Here is an 18,072-nt window from a genome sequence, read left to right on the forward strand (position 1 = left end):
TGTTTTTCATTGAGTCTGACTAAATAATAAGACAAGCTTGTCCACAGTCCAATATTATAAAAAATATTTTGGAATAAGTGTCATTGTCACCTTATCTTATGCTGTCATAACTAATGTTTCTGTGTTTGTTTTGTTTGTCTTTTATGTTCTTGTCAATACTTGAACTCAATGATGTCTCATTCTGATAGAGATATATATATAGTGGTCCAGGGTCTACGGCACTGCATCTCAGTGTTAGAGGCTGTGATTGGGAGTTCCATAGGGCAGCGCACAATTGGCAGGTGTCATTGTAAATAAGAATTTGTTCTTAACTGACATGCCGAGTTAAATAAAATAAAAATAAATAATGCAGTGATGTGATACCAAGCTTTGCCAGAGGGTGTCACTGTATGCACGGGGAATACAGTGGAAATGTGTATTTGTAAATCTGATACAGTCACAGATGTGAGGTTTACATGACTGGAGCATAGCCACAGAACCATTTTTGGAATAGCCTACTGTTGGAAGTTCTAGGTCATGAAGTTTACAGATGTGAACAGAAGAAGCATAAAGGTTTGAAGAAGCCTCTGGCTACTGTAGCTCAACCTGGAAAGGTACATGGAGGTGTCATTAAAATGAATAACCAAGTTTGCAACTGTATAAGAATCTGAATAATTTTTATGCAAAGCAAATTACAGTTTAGCTAGCATATATTTTCTTAAGTGTGTCCCCAGCTAGAATTGATCTCACAGTCTACCAGCTAAGTCACACTGTGTCACGTCTAATCAAGGTGGGTGGAATCAGGCGCAGAGAGCAGATAGCGATATGAAAGTTTTATTCTCCGGTGAACAAGAAACACGGTCAACCCAATACACACAGGGTGAATAATCCAACATAGGATAAAAGACGAACCGGAGAATAAGTACACAAGAACCACCGACAGACATAGATGACGAATAAACAATCCCGCACAAAACAAGGGCGGGACAACTTACATTATATACAGACACTAATTAACTAAACAACACACAGGTGAAACCAATCAGACAAAACCAACAGATACACGAAAAGGGATCGGTAGTGGCTAGTAGGACGGTGACGACGACCACCGAGCACCGCCTGAACGGGCAAGAGAGCCAACCTCGGCGGAAGTCGTGACACACTGGACAGGTCAGTAGCTTTGTAACACTGCAGGCCCTACACTACAGGCAGGACTGAGGGGTAGCAAACCTAATGATAGTCCAGTAGAAAGCCAATAACTTTCCCTAACAGGAAAAGGGTGTATGGCTGCTGGTGTTAAGACTGAATAATCTGTCATCTAGTAGTCTCTAAAACGACCTTTGAGTCAGGAGAGAAGCTGTTCAAAACATGTCAAAACCTGGAAACAGTACCTTCATCAGAGGGCAAGGTCGCATCCCAAATGGCACCCTTTTCCATATATAGTGCACTTATTTTGACCAGGGCTCACAGCACTCTTGTCAAAAGGGAACAGGGTGCCATTTGGGACATAACCAGAGTAGAAGGAAGTTAATGCTGGAAGTCAAAAACTGGCTGTGTCGTCAGAGAAAGATAGTAGAGAAAGGGCCTAGTTGCTGACAAGGGACAGATCCGCTTGTCTTTGATAGATCTTTGATACATCCCCTCAACAGTGTGATGGCCTGAGGATACAGAATAACACGCTGATCTATTTCAGATACAGTTGAAGTCAGAAGTTTACGTACACCTTAGCCAAATACATTCAAATCATTTTTAAAAAATTTGTTTTAACAATTCCTGACATTTAATCCAAGTATATATTCCTTGTCTTAGGTCAGTTAGGATCAGCACTTTATTTTAAGAATGTGAAATGTCCTAATAATAGATGAAAGAATGATATATTTCAGCTTTTAATTATTTCATCACATTCTCAGTGGGTCAGAAGTTTACATACACTCAATTAGTATATGGTAGCATTTCCTTTAAATTGTTTAACGTGTCAAATGTGTCGGGTAGCCTTCCACAAGCTTCCCACAATAAGTTGGGTGAATTGTGTCCCATTCCTCCTGACAGAGCTGGTGTAACTGAGTCAGGTTTATAGGCCTCCTTGCTCGCACACGCTTTCTCAATTCTGCCCACAAATGTTCTATAGGATTGAGGTCAGGGCTTTGTGATGGCCACTCCAATACCTTGACTTTGTTGTCCTTAATCCATTTTTGGCATAACTTTGGACATATGCTTGGGGTCATTGTCCATTTGGAAGACCCATTTGCAACCAAGCTTTAACTTCCTGACTGATGTCTTGAGATGTTGCTTTAATATATCCACATAATTTTCCTTTCTCATGAAACCATCAATTTTGTGAAGCGCACAAGTCCTTCCTGCAGCAAAGCACCCCCACAATATGATGCTGCCACCCCATAACATGATTCTGCCACCCCCTTGTTTCATGGTTGGGATGGTGTTCTTCGGCTTGCAAGCATCCCCCTTTTTCCTCCAAACATAACGATGGTCATTATGGCCATACAGTTTTATTTTTGTTTCATCAGACCAGAGGATATTTCTCCAAAAAGTATGATCTTTGTCCCCATGTCTGGCTTTTTTATGGCAGTTTTGGAGCAGTGGTTTCTTCCTTGGTGAACTGCATTTCAGGTTATGTCGATATAGGACTCGTTTTACTCTAGATATAGATACTTTTGTACCTGTTTCCTTCAGCATCTTCAAATCAAATGTTATTGGTTACATACACATGGTTAGCAGATGTTAATGTGAGTGTAGCGAAATGCTTGTGCTTCTAGTTCCGACCATGCAGTAATATCTAACAAGTAATCTAACAATTTCACAACAACTACCTTATACACACAAGTGTAAAGGAATGAATAAGAATATGTACATATAAATATATGGATGAGCGGTGGCCGAACGGCATAGGCAAGATGCAGTAGACAGAGACAGAAACAAACACCTTTCTGGTAAGAAGAGTGGTGGGGGCGTATGCCTTATGGCTAACGAGACGTGGTGTGATCACAGAAACATACAGGAACTCAAATCCTTCTGTTCACCTGATTTAGAATTCCTCACAATCAAATGTAGACCGCATTATCTACCAAGAGAATTCTCTTCGATTATAATCACAGCCGTATATATTCCCCCCCAAGCAGACACATCGATGGCTCTGAACAAACTTTATTTGACTCTTTGCAAACTGGAATCCACACATCCTGAGGCTGCATTCATTGTTGCTGGGGATTTTAACAAGGCTAATCTGGAAACAAGACTCCCTAAAATGTATCAGCATATCGATTGCGCCACCAGGGCTGGCAAAACCTTGGATCACTGTTATTCTAACTTCCGCGACGCATATAAGGCCCTGCCCCGCCCCCCTTTCGGAAAAGCTGACCACGACTCCATTTTGCTGATCCCTGCCTACAGACAAAAACTAAAACAAGAAGCTCCCACGCTGAGGTCTGTCCAACGTTGGTCCGACCAAGCTGATTCCACACTCCAAGACTGCTTCCATCACGTGGACTGGGACATGTTTCGTATTGCGTCAGGCAACAACATTGACGAATACGCTGATTCGGTGTGCGAGTTCATTAGAACGTGCGTTGAAGATGTCGTTCCCATAGCAACGATTAAAACATTCCCTAACCAGAAACCGTGGATTGATGGCAGCATTCGCGTGAAACTGAAAGCGCGAACCACTGCTTTTAATCAGAGCAAGGTGACTGGTAACATGACCGAATACAGACAGTGCAGCTATTCCCTCCGTAAGGCTATCAAACAAGCTAAGCGTCAGTATAGAGACAAAGTAGAATCTCAATTCAACGGCTCAGACACAAGAGGTATGTGGCAGGGTCTACAGTCAATCACGGACTACAAGAAGAAATCCAGCCCAGTCATGGACCAGGATTTCTTGCTCCCAGGCAGACTAAATAACTTTTTTGCCCGCTTTGAGGACAATACAGTGCCACTGAAACGGCCTGCAACGAAAACATGCGTTCTCTCCTCCACTGCAGCCGAGGTGAGTAAAACATTTAAACGTGTTAACCCTCGCAAGGCTGCAGGCCCAGACGGCATCCCCAGCCGCACCCTCAGAGCATGCGCAGACCAGCTGGCTGGTGTGTTTACGGACATATTCAATCAATCCCTATACCAGTCTGCTGTTCCCACATGCTTCAAGAGGGCCACCATCGTTCCTGTTCTCAAGAAAGCTAAGGTAACTGAGCTAAACGACTACCGCCCCGTAGCACTCACTTCCGTCATCATGAAGTGCTTTGAGAGACTAGTCAAGGACCATATCACCTCCACCCTACCTGACACCCTAGACCCACTCCAATTTGCTTACCGCCCAAATTGGTCCACAGATGATGCAATCTCAACCACACTGCACACTGACCTAAACCATCTGGACAAGAGGAATACCTATGTGAGAATGCTGTTCATCGACTACAGCTCGGCATTTAACTCCATAGTACCCTCCAAGCTCGTCATCAAGCTCGAGACCCTGGGTCTCGACCCCGCCCTGTGCAACTGGGTACTGGACTTCCTGACGGGCCGCCCCCAGGTGGTGAGGGTAGGCAACAACATCTCCACCCCGCTGATCCTCAACACTGGGGCCCCACAAGGGTGCGTTCTGAGCCCTCTCCTGTACTTCCTGTTCACCCACGACTGCGCGGCAAACGCAGGCCTCCAACTCAATCATCAAGTTTGCGGACGACACAACAGTGGTAGGCTTGATTACCAACAATGACGAGACTGCCTACAGGGAGGAGGTGAGGGCCCTCGGAGTGTGGTGTCAGGACAATAACCTCACACTCAATGTCAACACAACTAAGGAGATGATTGTGGACTTCAGGAAACAGCAGAGGGAACACCCCCCTATCCACATCGATGGAACAGTAGTGGAGAGGGTAGTAAGTTTTAAGTTCCTCGGCATACACATCATAGACAAACTAAATTGGTCCACCCACACAGACAGCATCGTGAAGAAGGCGCAGCAGCGCCTCTTCAACCTCAGGAGGCTGAAGAAATTTGGCTTGTCACCAAAAACACTCACAAACTTCTACAGATGCACAATCGAGAGCATCCTGGCGGGCTGTATCACTGCCTGGTACGGCAACTGCTCCGCCCACAACCGCAAGGCTCTCCAGCGGGTAGTGAGGTCTGCACAACGTATCACCGGGGGCAAACTACCTGCCCTCCAGGACACCTACACCACCCGATGTTACAGGAAGGCCATAAAGATCATTAAGGACAACACCCACCCGAGCCACTGCCTGTTCACCCCGCTATCATCCAGAAGGCGAGGTCAGTACAGGTGCATCAAAGCTGGGACCGAGAGACTGAAAAACAGCTTCTATCTCAAGGCCATCAGACTGTTAAACAGCAACCACTAACATTGAGTGGCTGCTGCCAACACACTGACTCAACTCCAGCCACTTCAATAATGGGAATTGATGGGAAAGGATGTCAAATATCACTAGCCACTTTAAACAATGCTACCTAATAATGTTTACATACCCTACATTATTCATCTCATATGTATACGTATATACTGTACTCTCATCTACTGCATCCTTATGTAATACATGTATCACTAGCCACTAACTATGCCACTTTGTTTACATACTCATCTCATATGTATATACTGTACTCAATACCATCTACTGTATCTTGCCTATGCTGCTCTGAACCATCACTCATTAATATCTTTATGTACATATTCTTTATCCCCTTACACTGTGTATAAGATATTAGTTTTGGAATTGTTAGTTAGATTACTTGTTGGTTATTACTGCATTGTCGGAACTGGAAGCACAAGCATTTCGCTACACTCGCATTAACATCTGCTAACCATGTGTATGTGACAAATAAAATTTGATTTGGTATAGAGTACAGTATATACATATGAGTTGAGTAATGTAGGGTATGTAAACATTATATAAAGTGGCATTGTTTAAAGTGAATAGTGATGCATTTATTACATCCAAGTTTTAATTTTTAAAAGTGGCTAGAGATTTGAGTCAGTATGTTGGCAGCAGCCACTCAATGTTAGTGATCGCTATTTAACAGTTTGATGGCCTTGAGATAGAAGCTGTTTTTCAGTCTCTCGTTCCCAGCTTTGATGCACCTGTACTGACCTCGCCTTCTGGATGATAGCGGGGTGAACAGGCAGTTGTCACGTCCTGACCTTAGTTCCTTTGTTATGTTTCTTGTTTAGGTTGGTCAGGGCATAAGTTGGGGGTGGGCATTCTATGTGTTGTTCTAATTTTGGTTTTCTATGTGTTTGGCCTGGAATGGTTCTCAATCAGAGGCAGCTGTCAATCGTTGTCTCTGATTGAGAACCATACTTAGGTAGCCTGTTTTTCCCACTTGATTTGTGGGTAGTTGTTTTCTGAATTGTGTGTTTGCACCTTACAGGACTGTTTCATTCGCTCTCTTTGTTGTTTTGTTATTCCGTGTTCAGTTGATTTATTAAATGTTAACATGGACACATACCACGCTGCACATTGGTCCGATCTTGACTACTCTTCCTCAGATGACGAGAAGAAACGTTACAGCAGTGCCTCGGGTGGTTGTTGTCCTTGATGATCTTTTTGGCCTTCCTGTGACACCGGGTGGTGTAGGTGTCCTGGAGGGCAGGTAGTTTGCCCACGGTGATGAGTTGTGCAGACCTCACTACCCTCTGGAGATCCTGAGTGTTTTTGGTGACAAGCCAAATTTCTTCAGTCTTCTGAGGTTGAAGAGGTGCTGTTGGGCCTTCTTCACCACGCTGTCTGTGTGGGGGGACCATTTCAGTTTGTCCGTGATGTGTACGCCGAGGAACTTAACTTTCCACCTTCTCCACTGCTGTCCCATCGATGTGGATAGGGGAGTGCTCCCATGATGTCAACCAAAGAGGCACTGAGTTTGAAGGTAGGCCTTGAAATACATCCACAGGTACACCTCCAATTGACTCAAATTATGTCAATTAGCCTATCAGAAGCTTCTAAAGCCATGACATAATTTTCTGGAATTTTCCAAGCTGTTTAGAGGCACAGTCAACTTAGTGTATGTAAACGTCTGACCCACTATAATTGTGATACAGTGAATTATAAGTGAAACAATCTGTCTGTAACAATTGTTGGAAAAATTACTTGTGTCATGCACAAAGTAGATGTCCTAACCGACTTACCAAAACTATAGTTTGTTAACAAGACATTTGTGGAGTGGTTGAAAAACAATTTTTGTTGCCTCCATCCTGTACGTAAACTTATATATATGTATATACAGTTGAGGTCGGAAGTTTAAATAATACAGTTGAAGTAGGAAGTTTACATACACTTAGGTTGGAGTCATTAAAACAAGTTTTTCAACCACTCCAAAAATGTCGTTATTTTTATTTCACCTTTATTTAACCAGGTAGGCAAGTTGAGAACAAGTTCTCATTTACAATTGTGACCTGGCCAAGATAAAGCAAAGCAGTTTGACACATACAACGACACAGAGTTACACATGGAGTAAAACAAACATACAGTCAATAATACAGTATAAACAAGTCTATATACGATGTGAGCAAATGAGGTGAGATAAGGGAGGTAAAGGCAAAAAAGGCCATGGTGGCAAAGTAAATACAATATAGCAAGTAAAACACTGGAATGGTAAATTTGCAATGGAAGAATGTGCAAAGTAGAAATAAAAATAATGGGGTGCAAAGGAGCAAAATAAATTAATTAATTAAATACAGTAGGGAAAGAGGTAGTTGTTTGGGCTAAATTATAGGTGGGCTATGTACAGGTGCAGTAATCTGTGAGCTGCTCTGACAGTTGGTGCTTAAAGCTAGTGAGGGAGATAAGTGTTTCCAGTTTCAGAGATTTTTGTAGTTCGTTCCAGCCATTGGCAGCAGAGAACTGGAAGGAGAGACGGCCAAACAAGAGTTAACAATATATAGTTTTGGAAAGTCAGTTAGGACATCTACTTTGTGCAAGTCATTTTTCCAACAATTGTTTACAGACAGATTATAAACTCAGTGCCACTTTGCTTGACATCATGGGAAAATCAAAAGAAATCAGCCAAGCCCTCAGAAAAAAATTGTAGACCTCCACAAGTCTGGTTCATCCTTGGGAGCAATTTACAAACGCCTAAAGGTACCACGTTCATCTGTACAAACAATAGTACGCAAGTATAAACACCATGGGACCACGCAGCCGTCATACTGCTCAGGTGTGTTAAAGGAAGTTAAAGCTTGGTCGCAAATGGTTCTTCCAAATGGATAATGACCCCAAGCATACATTCAAGGTTGTGGCAAAATGGATTAAGGACAACAAAGTCAAGGTATTGGAGTGGCCATCACAAAGCCCTGACCTCAATCATATAGACAATTCGTGGCTAGAACTGAAAAAATGTGTGTGAGCAAGGAGGCCTACCAACCTGACTGTTACACCAGCTCTGTCAGGAGGAATGGGCCAACATTCACCCAACTTATTGAGGGAAGCTTGTGTAAGGTTACCCAAAACATTTGACCCAAGTTAAACAATTTAAAGGCAATGCTACCAAATACTAATTGAGTGTATGTAAACTTTTGACCCACTGGGAATGTGATGAAAGAAATAAAAGCTGAAATAAATTGTTCTCTCTACTATTATTCTGACATTTCACATTCTTAAAATAAAGTGGTGATCCTAACTGACCTAAGACAGGGATTTTTTTTTACTAGGATTAAATGTCAGGAATTGTGAAAAGCGGAGTTTAAATGTATTTGGCTAAGGTGTATGTAAACTTCCAACTTCAACTGTATATATAATATTCTGTTTAAGCAAATGAGTGAGAACGAATCCATCAGATGAGAAATCTGAGCGACTCTAAAAAAGTACACAAAGAAAGAGCACCTCAACGACCCTAGAATAAACCCCAGTCCCAGTCTAGAGGTCTACTACGTCGGTAAGCTTTATCAGGGAGTGAGTCCCAAATGGCACCCTATTCCCTACATAGTGCACTACCATTGCCCAGAACCCAATGGGCCCTGGTCAAAAGAAGTGCACTACATAGGGAATAGGGTGGCATTTTGGGATATATGCTTCCCACTGTGAGTCAGTCTGTTCATGAATGTAGATGATACAGTTGGCTGGTGCTGGTGCCTGCCTCCTCCGGAACATGACCTCCTATCATCTCTATAACATCATAAAGCAACAGGCTACAGGACTGAAATGCATTAATATTAATTGAGAAGAGACGCTTGGTATGCGGCCCAAATAGCATCCTATTCCCTATATAAGGGGTACTCAACTCTTACCCAAAGTAGTCCGGAGCCTGCTGGTTTTCTGTTCTACCTGATAATTAATTGCACATACCTGTCCCAGGGCTAAATCAGTCCCTGTTTAGAGGAAACAATGAAAAAATGCAGTGGAACTGGCTTCGAGGTCCAGAGTTGAGGTTGAAGGCTCTATATAGTGCCCTACTTTTTACCAGAGCCCATAGGGGAATATCCCATAAAGGGAATAGGGTGCCATTTGTGATGCATAGGTCTCCTTTGTTCATGTGATATATCTCCTTTGTTAATACTCTCTCTTTGTGTAGCTCATCTTTCAAGGAAAACACCCAGCAGAGACTGTAAGCAGAGACCCTGATCAAGAGACATTGCAAACCTTTACATACTAGGTCCAGGATGTTTATCATTGGAGAAAACATGAAGCAGATAAGTTAAGGACCTAGAGACGCCATAGACTTCACATTGTTGATGAGTAGTGTATTTATTCAATCAAGTGTTTAGATATGTAGAGCATTTACAGCAGGGTGTCAAACTCATTTTGCCCCAGGGGCTGCATTCGGTCTTCAACGAGGTACGGAGGGCCGCACTGAAAATGTGTTATATTTCCTTGCTGTCAAAAAGAGTCATCTATCTATCCATCGTTTTTGGAATTTTCAATGCTCCCTGACTGTCTAGTGACAATTAGTGAGCTGGACAGTCAAGAAACTATGAATGTAAGTCCATTATAATTTCTACACAGTTTTGATTTGGTTTTAGTCATTTTAAAGTGTATATATAAATAAATATACAGTTCCAATCAAAAGTTTGGACATAGGGAAGACATCACAACTATGAAATTACATATGGAATCAGGTAATAACCAGAAAAGTGTGAAACAAATCAAAATATATTTTACATTTGAGATTCTTCAAAGCAGCCACCCTTTGCCTTGATGACAGCTTTGAACACTCGCACTCATTCTCTCAGCCAGCTTCATGGTGTGCCTTGTTAAAAGTTAATTTGTGGAATTTCTTTCCTTAATGCGTTTGCGCTAATCAGTTGTGTTGTGACAAGGTAGGGGTGGTATACAGAAGATAGCCCTATTTGGTAAAAGACCAAGTCCATATTATGGCAAGAACAGCTCAAATAACAGCCCTGTAGACTCCCGAGCATCTCTAAGGCACTGCATCTCAGTGCTAGAGTTGTCACTACAGACACCCTTAGTGGGACTATCATTTGTTTTCCAACCCAAAACACACCTTCAGGATGGGCAGTATGCTGACCAGACCGCACGCACTGATGCATCTGCGTGCGCCACCGCACGCATGGTGATTTTGTCCCCCCACACCAGACACGATTAGGACATGCAGTTTGAAATATCAAAACGAACTCTGAACCAATTATATTAATTTGGGGACAGGTTGATAAGCAAACCTTGATGGCAATTTAGCTAGCTAGCTTGCTGTTGCTAGCTAATCTGTACTGGGATATAAACATTGGGTTGTTATTTTACCTGAAATGCACAAGGTCCTCTACTCCGACAATTAATCCTCAGATAAAATGGTAAACCGAGTTTGTTTCTAGTAATCTCTCCTACTTCAAGCTTCTTCTTTAGACTTCATATGCCTGGCAACCAACTTTAAGGTGCATTACCACCACCAACTGGAGTGGAGTGTAATCCTTAGTTAATTTATATAAGCTTTTGAAAACCAATGAGGAGATGGGAGAGGTGGGACTTGCAGCGTGTCAAGAGTCACAAATAGAACCAAGTTCTGTTTTAGCACCTACACAGTTTTGTGCACATGTATTTTGCATGCAACGCGATCGGTGTGGTCAGCATGTAAGGGCTATTTGACCAAAAAGGAGAGTGATGATGTGCTGCATCAGATGACCTGGCCTCCACAATCACCTGACCTCAACCCAATTGAGATGGTTTGGGATGAGTTCAGGGCAGATGGGGCACCTGTTTACTTTGGCATTTTTATTTTTTATTTAACCAGGTAGGCTAGTTGAGAACAACTGTGACCTGGCCAAGATAAAGCAAAGCAGTGTGACACAAACAACAACACAGAGTTACACATGGAATAAACAAACATACAGTCAATAATACAATAGAGAAAGTCTATATACAGTGTGTGCAAATGAGGTAGGATAAGGGGGGTGAGGCAATAAATAGGCCATAGTGGCAAAATTATTACAGTATGGCAAATAAAACACTGGGGTGATAGATGTGCAGAAGCTGAGTGTGCAAGTAGCGGCACTGGGGTGCAAAGAAACAAAATAAATTAAATAAATAACAATATGGTGATGAGGTAGTTGGATGGGTTATTTACAGATTGGCTATGTACAGGTGCAGTGATCTGTGAGCTGTTCTGACAGCTGGTGCTTAAAGCTAGTGAGGGAGATATGAGTCACCAGCTTCAGTTATTTTTACAGTTTGTTCCAGTCATTGGCAGCAGAGAACTGGAAGGAAAGGCGGCCGAAGGAGGAATTGATTTTGGGGGTGACCAATGAAATACACCTGCTGGAGCGCGTGCTGCGGGTGGGTGCTGCTATGGTGACCAGTGAGCTGAGGCTAAAGGCTAAAAAAAACTGCTTGTCTAGTACATTCAGAACAGAGAGTAAAAGGAGCAGATTTCTGGGCACGGTAGAATAGATTCAAGGCATAATGTACAGACAAGGGTATGGAAGGATGTGAATACAGTGGAGGTAAAACTGTGCATAGCGTGACGATGAGAGAGATATTGTCTCTAGAAATATCATTTAAACCAGGTGATGTCACCGCATGTGTGGGAGGTGAAACTAAAGTGTTAACTAAGGCATATTGAGCGACGCTAGAGGCTCTACAGTGACATAAGGCAATAATTACTAACCAAAACAACAATGGACAAGGCATATTGATGTTAGGGAGAGGCATGCGTAGTCGAGTGATCATATGAGTCCAGTGAGTGGCTTCAGGCAGCTAGCGAGCCGGGGCTAGCAAGCTAGCAGAAGGCCCTTTGTGTCACGCCCTGGCCATAGAGAGGCTTTTATTCTCTTCTCTACGCTCACCATGCTGCACCTTGGTCCGATCATTTCCACCCTGACGACGATATTGACAGAACTACTCACCACCACAAACGGACCAAGCAGCGTGGCTTGGGAGGAGCAGCGTTTTCTGGAGAAATGGACATGGGAGGAGATCTTGGAAGGCAAGGGACCCTGGGCAAAGGCTGGAGATGCTCTCGATGGTGCAGCTGTTAAATCTTTTGAGGATCAGAGGACCCATTCCAAATCTTTTCAGTTTCCTGAGAGGGAATAGGTTTTGTCGTGTCCTCTTCATGACTGTTTTGGTGTGCTTGAACCATGTTAGTTTGTTGGTGATGTGGGCGCCAAGGAACTTGAAGCTATCAACCTGCTCCACTACAGCCCTGTCGATGAGAATGGGGGCGTGCTCGGTCCTCTTTTTCCTGTAGTCCACAATCATCTCCTGTCAACATCATACTTTCAAAATCTTACCTAGCAAGCTAGACAAGCAGTCATCATCATGAATCATAAAATCCTTTTCAATCCTTGTCATTTGAAGAGAAATTATAGATAAAAGTATTGGTGCTCATCAGCCATTGGACATAAACATTACACAACAAGTTGCAAATCACAAATTCAACAAAGAGTGGTTTGGAAGGAATCAGTGGCTAACTGCAAGTGTTGCAAAGCAATCACTATTTTGCTTCCCCTGCCTGTATGAGGGCACAGGGCGAGACTCAGATGCAGACACAGGATGCAAATTGTTTGAGTCTCTGATATTTATTAGTATCTAAGGGGCAGGCCACCTTCCTGTTCAAGTGAGCACAGCACAGTGGTTGAGTCCAAAACATGTATTGTACTGTATACTGCTGTATAAATTATGTAACATACCAGGGAGATATGTATACTGTAGCTAATAACGTAATACTAAGTGTATGTTGTGTAGTAAGCTGTTAGTAGCCCATGTGCCTCACCCTAATAATTTGGTCCCTTTCCCCCTCATAACTTAGACTACTGTTCTGACTTGGTGGTGCCTATAGCCTGTTTTAGAGAAATGTCATCATCAAATATTGTAAGAGCTTTCATTGTCTGCTTATATGCCCCCCTTATTTATCCTACAGTTCTGACTTGGTGTACAGGGAGAATACTGTAAGAACGGTCCATGTTCTGAATTCTGTTGCTGTACATTTCTGTGCTCAACAAATAGTTCTATTGACTACGTCCATCTTAGCTCGCTCATTAATGTCTTAACTGAAATTACGGATTGCCTCTTATCTGCTCCTCGTTCCCTTATGCCGTAGTTTGTACATCTCAATTGTCAGTAGAAACTACATTTGTTTAAGCAAGTCAGCCATATCGGCTATGTTTTTTAAAAAGGCAGTAAATGAGGCTGAATGAACTGTTTCGCTGCCAGAAAAGGTTCCCCTGATAGCCAGATGTCGCAGTGGTAAGGATTCACTCCATGGTGCTGAAAAGAAAGCTCTGCTGTTAGAACAGTTTTATGTAGGCCCTAACAGTTTGTGGACACCATTTGTCACTGTTATAGTGCAATTCATGTATTGTTTAGTGTTGTATTGTGTTGTATAATGACTTTCTTGGCACGCATTAAAAAAAAGTTTGCCCCACCAAGATTTACATGCTAAAATCGCCACTGATAATACTGAACAAAAATATAAACGCAACATGTAAAGTGTTGTTCCCATGTTTCAAGAGCTGAAATAAAATTTCCCACAAATGTTCTATGTGCACAAAAAGCTTATTTCTCTCAAATGTTGTACACAAATTTGTTTACATCCCTGTTAATGAGCATTTCTCATTTGCCAAGATAATCCATCCATATCAAGAAGTTGATTAAACATCATGATCACTACACAGGAGCACCTTGTGCTGGGAACAATAAAAGGCCACTCTAAAATGTGCAGTTTTATCACACAACACAATGCCACAGATGTCTCAAGTTTTGAGGGAGCGTACAATTGGCATACAGACTGCAGGAATGTCCACCAGAGCTGTTGCCAGAGAATGTAAAATTAATTTCTCTATCATAAGCAGCCTCCAACATTGTTTTAGAGAATTTGGAAATGCATCCATCTGGCCTCACAACCATAGACCACATGTAACCACGCCAGCCCAGGACCTCCACATCTGGCTTCTTCACCTGCGGGATCGTCTGAGACAGCTGATGAAAAATTTACTGCGGAGTATTTCTGTCTGTAATAAAGCAATTTTGTGGTGCAATATGAACACTGATTGGCCTGACCTGGCTTCCCAGTGGGTGGGTCTATGCTCTCCCAGGCCCACCCATGGTTGCTACCCTGCCCATAGATTACGGACTAATTTATTTATTTCAATTGACAGATATCTTTATATGAACTGTAACTCAGTAAAATTGTTTCAATTGTTGCATGTTGCGTTCATTCATATTTTTGTTCAGTATATATATATATCTATATATATTTTACTCAAACCCCCGCTGGCCAGATCCGGCCCGTGGGCCGTATATTTGTCACCCCCTTTACAGTATATACAACTCTACAAACAGATACCCAGGAGACTAAGGGGAGTGTCTGAAATAAAGGCCTGTGAAAGAATGTCATTCCTCAAGCTGTTTTGAACCTGAATGTTAAAATCATTTCACATGTTGCGTGTTTGCAAGAGTTTGGAGGGTCCGGCTGCGTGCAAGCCAGTAGTTCCGCCGATGTTAGCCAGTGAAAAATGTATGTAGTATGTTTTTACTTAGTGTTTGAAATGAGTGACAGACTCAACATCCTCTAACCCGTAACCCTTGACCTCAAGCATTATTCATGGGCCACAAAGAAGTGCGCTTGCGGGGCTCACTGGTCGTCTGCTCATGGACTCGCTGCTCTGAATTTATATTCCAGTTGTTTTACTTTCTCCAAGCGGAAGAGATGGAAATCAGGACAAGAGCTACCTGCCTGGTTTGAGTTGCACAAGACCAGAGGACACTTGAAATGCTCAGCTGTACTGGTATGCCACTGTAAAACCCAGAACTTCAGAGCAAAATACAGTACCTTTCTGTTATGATCATGTGTTTTGTTATAACAATGTAATACAGTGGCTGAGTTTATAAGTGTATAGGAGATGTAGTACCCACTGTGACTATTAAAACCTACTCTGACCAGAAACCATGGATAGATGATACCATTCTCGCAAAACTGAAAGCCTGAACCATCGCATTTAACAATGGCAAGGCTGTAACTGTTTTCGTGGTCAGATGAGGAAGAGTAGTCGGACCAAAGCGAAGCGTGGTAAGTGTTCATGTTTTTTTATTGAACTGAATACTAATACAAAATAACAAGAGAATAAATGTAACCAAAACAGTCCTGTAAGGTGCAAACACTAAACAGAAAATAACTACCTACAAAAATCATCACCGCTTGGTACAGCAACTGCATCGCCTGCAAGGCTCTCCAGAGGGTGGTGCGGTCTGCCCAACACATCACCGGGGGTAAACTGCCGGCCCTCCAGGACACCTACAGCACCCAATGTCACAGGAAGGCCTGCCTGTTCACCCCGCTATCATCCAGAAGGCGAGGTCAGTACAGGTGCATCAAAGCTGGGACCGAGAGAGAGAAGCTATTTTTCAATCTCAAGGCCATCAGACTGTTAAACAGCCATCACTAGCACATTAGAGGCTGATGCCTATAGGCATAGACTAGGAATCACTGGCCACTTTAAGGAATGGAACACTAATAATCAGTTTAATAATGTTTACATATCTGGCATTACTCATCTCATATGTATATACTGTTTTTAGACCGTTGCACTCTGACATCGTTCATATATATATATATATATATATATGTATATATATATATGTATATGTATATGTCTTAATTTGTTCCTAAATAGAGTTGTGTGTATTGGGTATATGTTGTGTAATTTGTTAGATATTACTATCTCCTGGTTACACTAGTGACCCTATCCCCCATGCATCCCGCAAAGGAGGTGTTGCTAACATTTACGATAGCAAATTTCAATTTACTCCCCAAAAAATGACGTTTTCGTCATTTCAGAGGACAAAAATCAGTTAACCAACTAACTGAGGAACTCAATCTAACCTTGCGCAATACTCTAGATGCAGTTGCACCCCTAAAAATGAAAAACATTTCTCATAAGAAACTAGCTCCCTGGTATACAGAAAATACCCGAGCTCTGAAGCAAGCTTCCAGAAAATTGGAACGGAAAAAGCGCCACACCAAACTGGAAGTCTTCCGACTAGCTTGGAAAGACAGTACAGTGCAGTATCGAAGAGCCCTTACTGCTGCTTGATCATCCTATTTTTCCAACTTAATCGAGGAAAATAAGAACAATTTGAACTTCTTTGAGGAAAAGATCATGATTATTAGAAAGCAAATTACGGACTCCTCTTTAAATCTGCGTATTCCTTCAAAGCTCAGTTGTCCTGAGTCTGCACAACTCTGCCAGGACCTAGGATCAAGAGAGACACTCGGGTGTTTTAGTGCTATATCTCTTGACACAATGATGAAAATAATTATGGCCTCTCAACCTTCAAGCTGCATACTGGACCCTATTCCAACTAAACTACTGAAAGAGCTGCTTCCTGTGCTTGGCCCTCCTATGTTGAACATAATAAACGGCTCTCTATCCACCGGATGTGTACCAAACTCACTAAAAGTGGCATTAATAAAGCCTCTCTTGAAAAAGCCAAACCCTGACCCAGAAAATATAAAAAACTATCGCCCTATATCGAATCTTCCATTCCTCTCAATTTTTTTTAGAAAAGGCTGTTGCGCACTGCCTTCCCGAAGACAAACAATGTATACGAAATGCTTCAGTCTGGTTTTAGACCCCATCATAGCACTGAGACTGCACTTGTGAAGGTGGTAAATTACCTTTTAATGGCATCAGACCGAGGCTCTGCATCTGAACTCCTGCTCCTAGACCTTACTCCTTCTTTTGATACCATCGATCACCACATTCTTTTGGAGAGAATTGGTCTACACGGACAAGTTCTGGCCTGGTTTAGATCTTATCTGTCGGAAAGATATTAGTTTGTCTCTGTGAATGGCTTGTCCTCTGAAAAATCAACTGTAAATTTTGGTGTTCCTCAAGGTTCCGTTTTAGGACCACTATTGTTTTCACTATATATTTTACCTCTTGGGGATGTCATTCGAAAACATAATGTTAACTTTCACTGCTATGCGGATGACACACAGCTGTACATTTCAAAGAAACATGGTGAATCCCCAAAATTGCCCTCGCTAGAAGCCTGTGTTTTAGGCATAAGGAAGTGGATGGCTGCAAACTTTCTACTTTTAAACTCAAAACAGAGATGTTTGTTCTAGGTCCCAAGAAACAAAGAGATCTTCTGTCGAATCTGACAATTAATCTTAATGTTTGTACAGCCGTCTCAAATAAAACTGTGTAGGACCTCGGCGTTACTCTGGACACTGATCTCTCTTTTGATGAACATATCAAGACTGTTTCAAGGACAGCTTTTTTCCATCTACGTAACTTTGCAAAAATCAGAAACTTTCTGTCCAAAAATGATGCAGAAAAATTAATCCATGCTTTTGTTACTTCTAGGTTAGACTACTGCAATGCTCTACTTCCGGCTACCCGGATAAAGCACTAAATAAACTTTAGTTAGTGCTAAATGCAGCTGCTAGAATCCTGACGAGAACCCCCCAAAAATATCATATTACTCCAGTGCTAGCCTCCCTACACTGTCAAGGCAAGGGCTGATTTCAAGGTTTTACTGCTAACCTACAAAGCATTACATGGGCTTGCTCCTACCTATCTCTCTGATTTGGTCCTGCCGTACATACCTACACGTACGCTACGATCACAAGACGCAGGCCTCCTTTGAATTTCTAAGCAAACAGCTGGAGGCAGGG

The sequence above is a fragment of the Oncorhynchus masou genome, chromosome 9 (assembly GCF_036934945.1).
Source record: "Oncorhynchus masou masou isolate Uvic2021 chromosome 9, UVic_Omas_1.1, whole genome shotgun sequence".
Classification (NCBI taxonomy): Eukaryota; Metazoa; Chordata; class Actinopteri; order Salmoniformes; family Salmonidae; genus Oncorhynchus; species Oncorhynchus masou.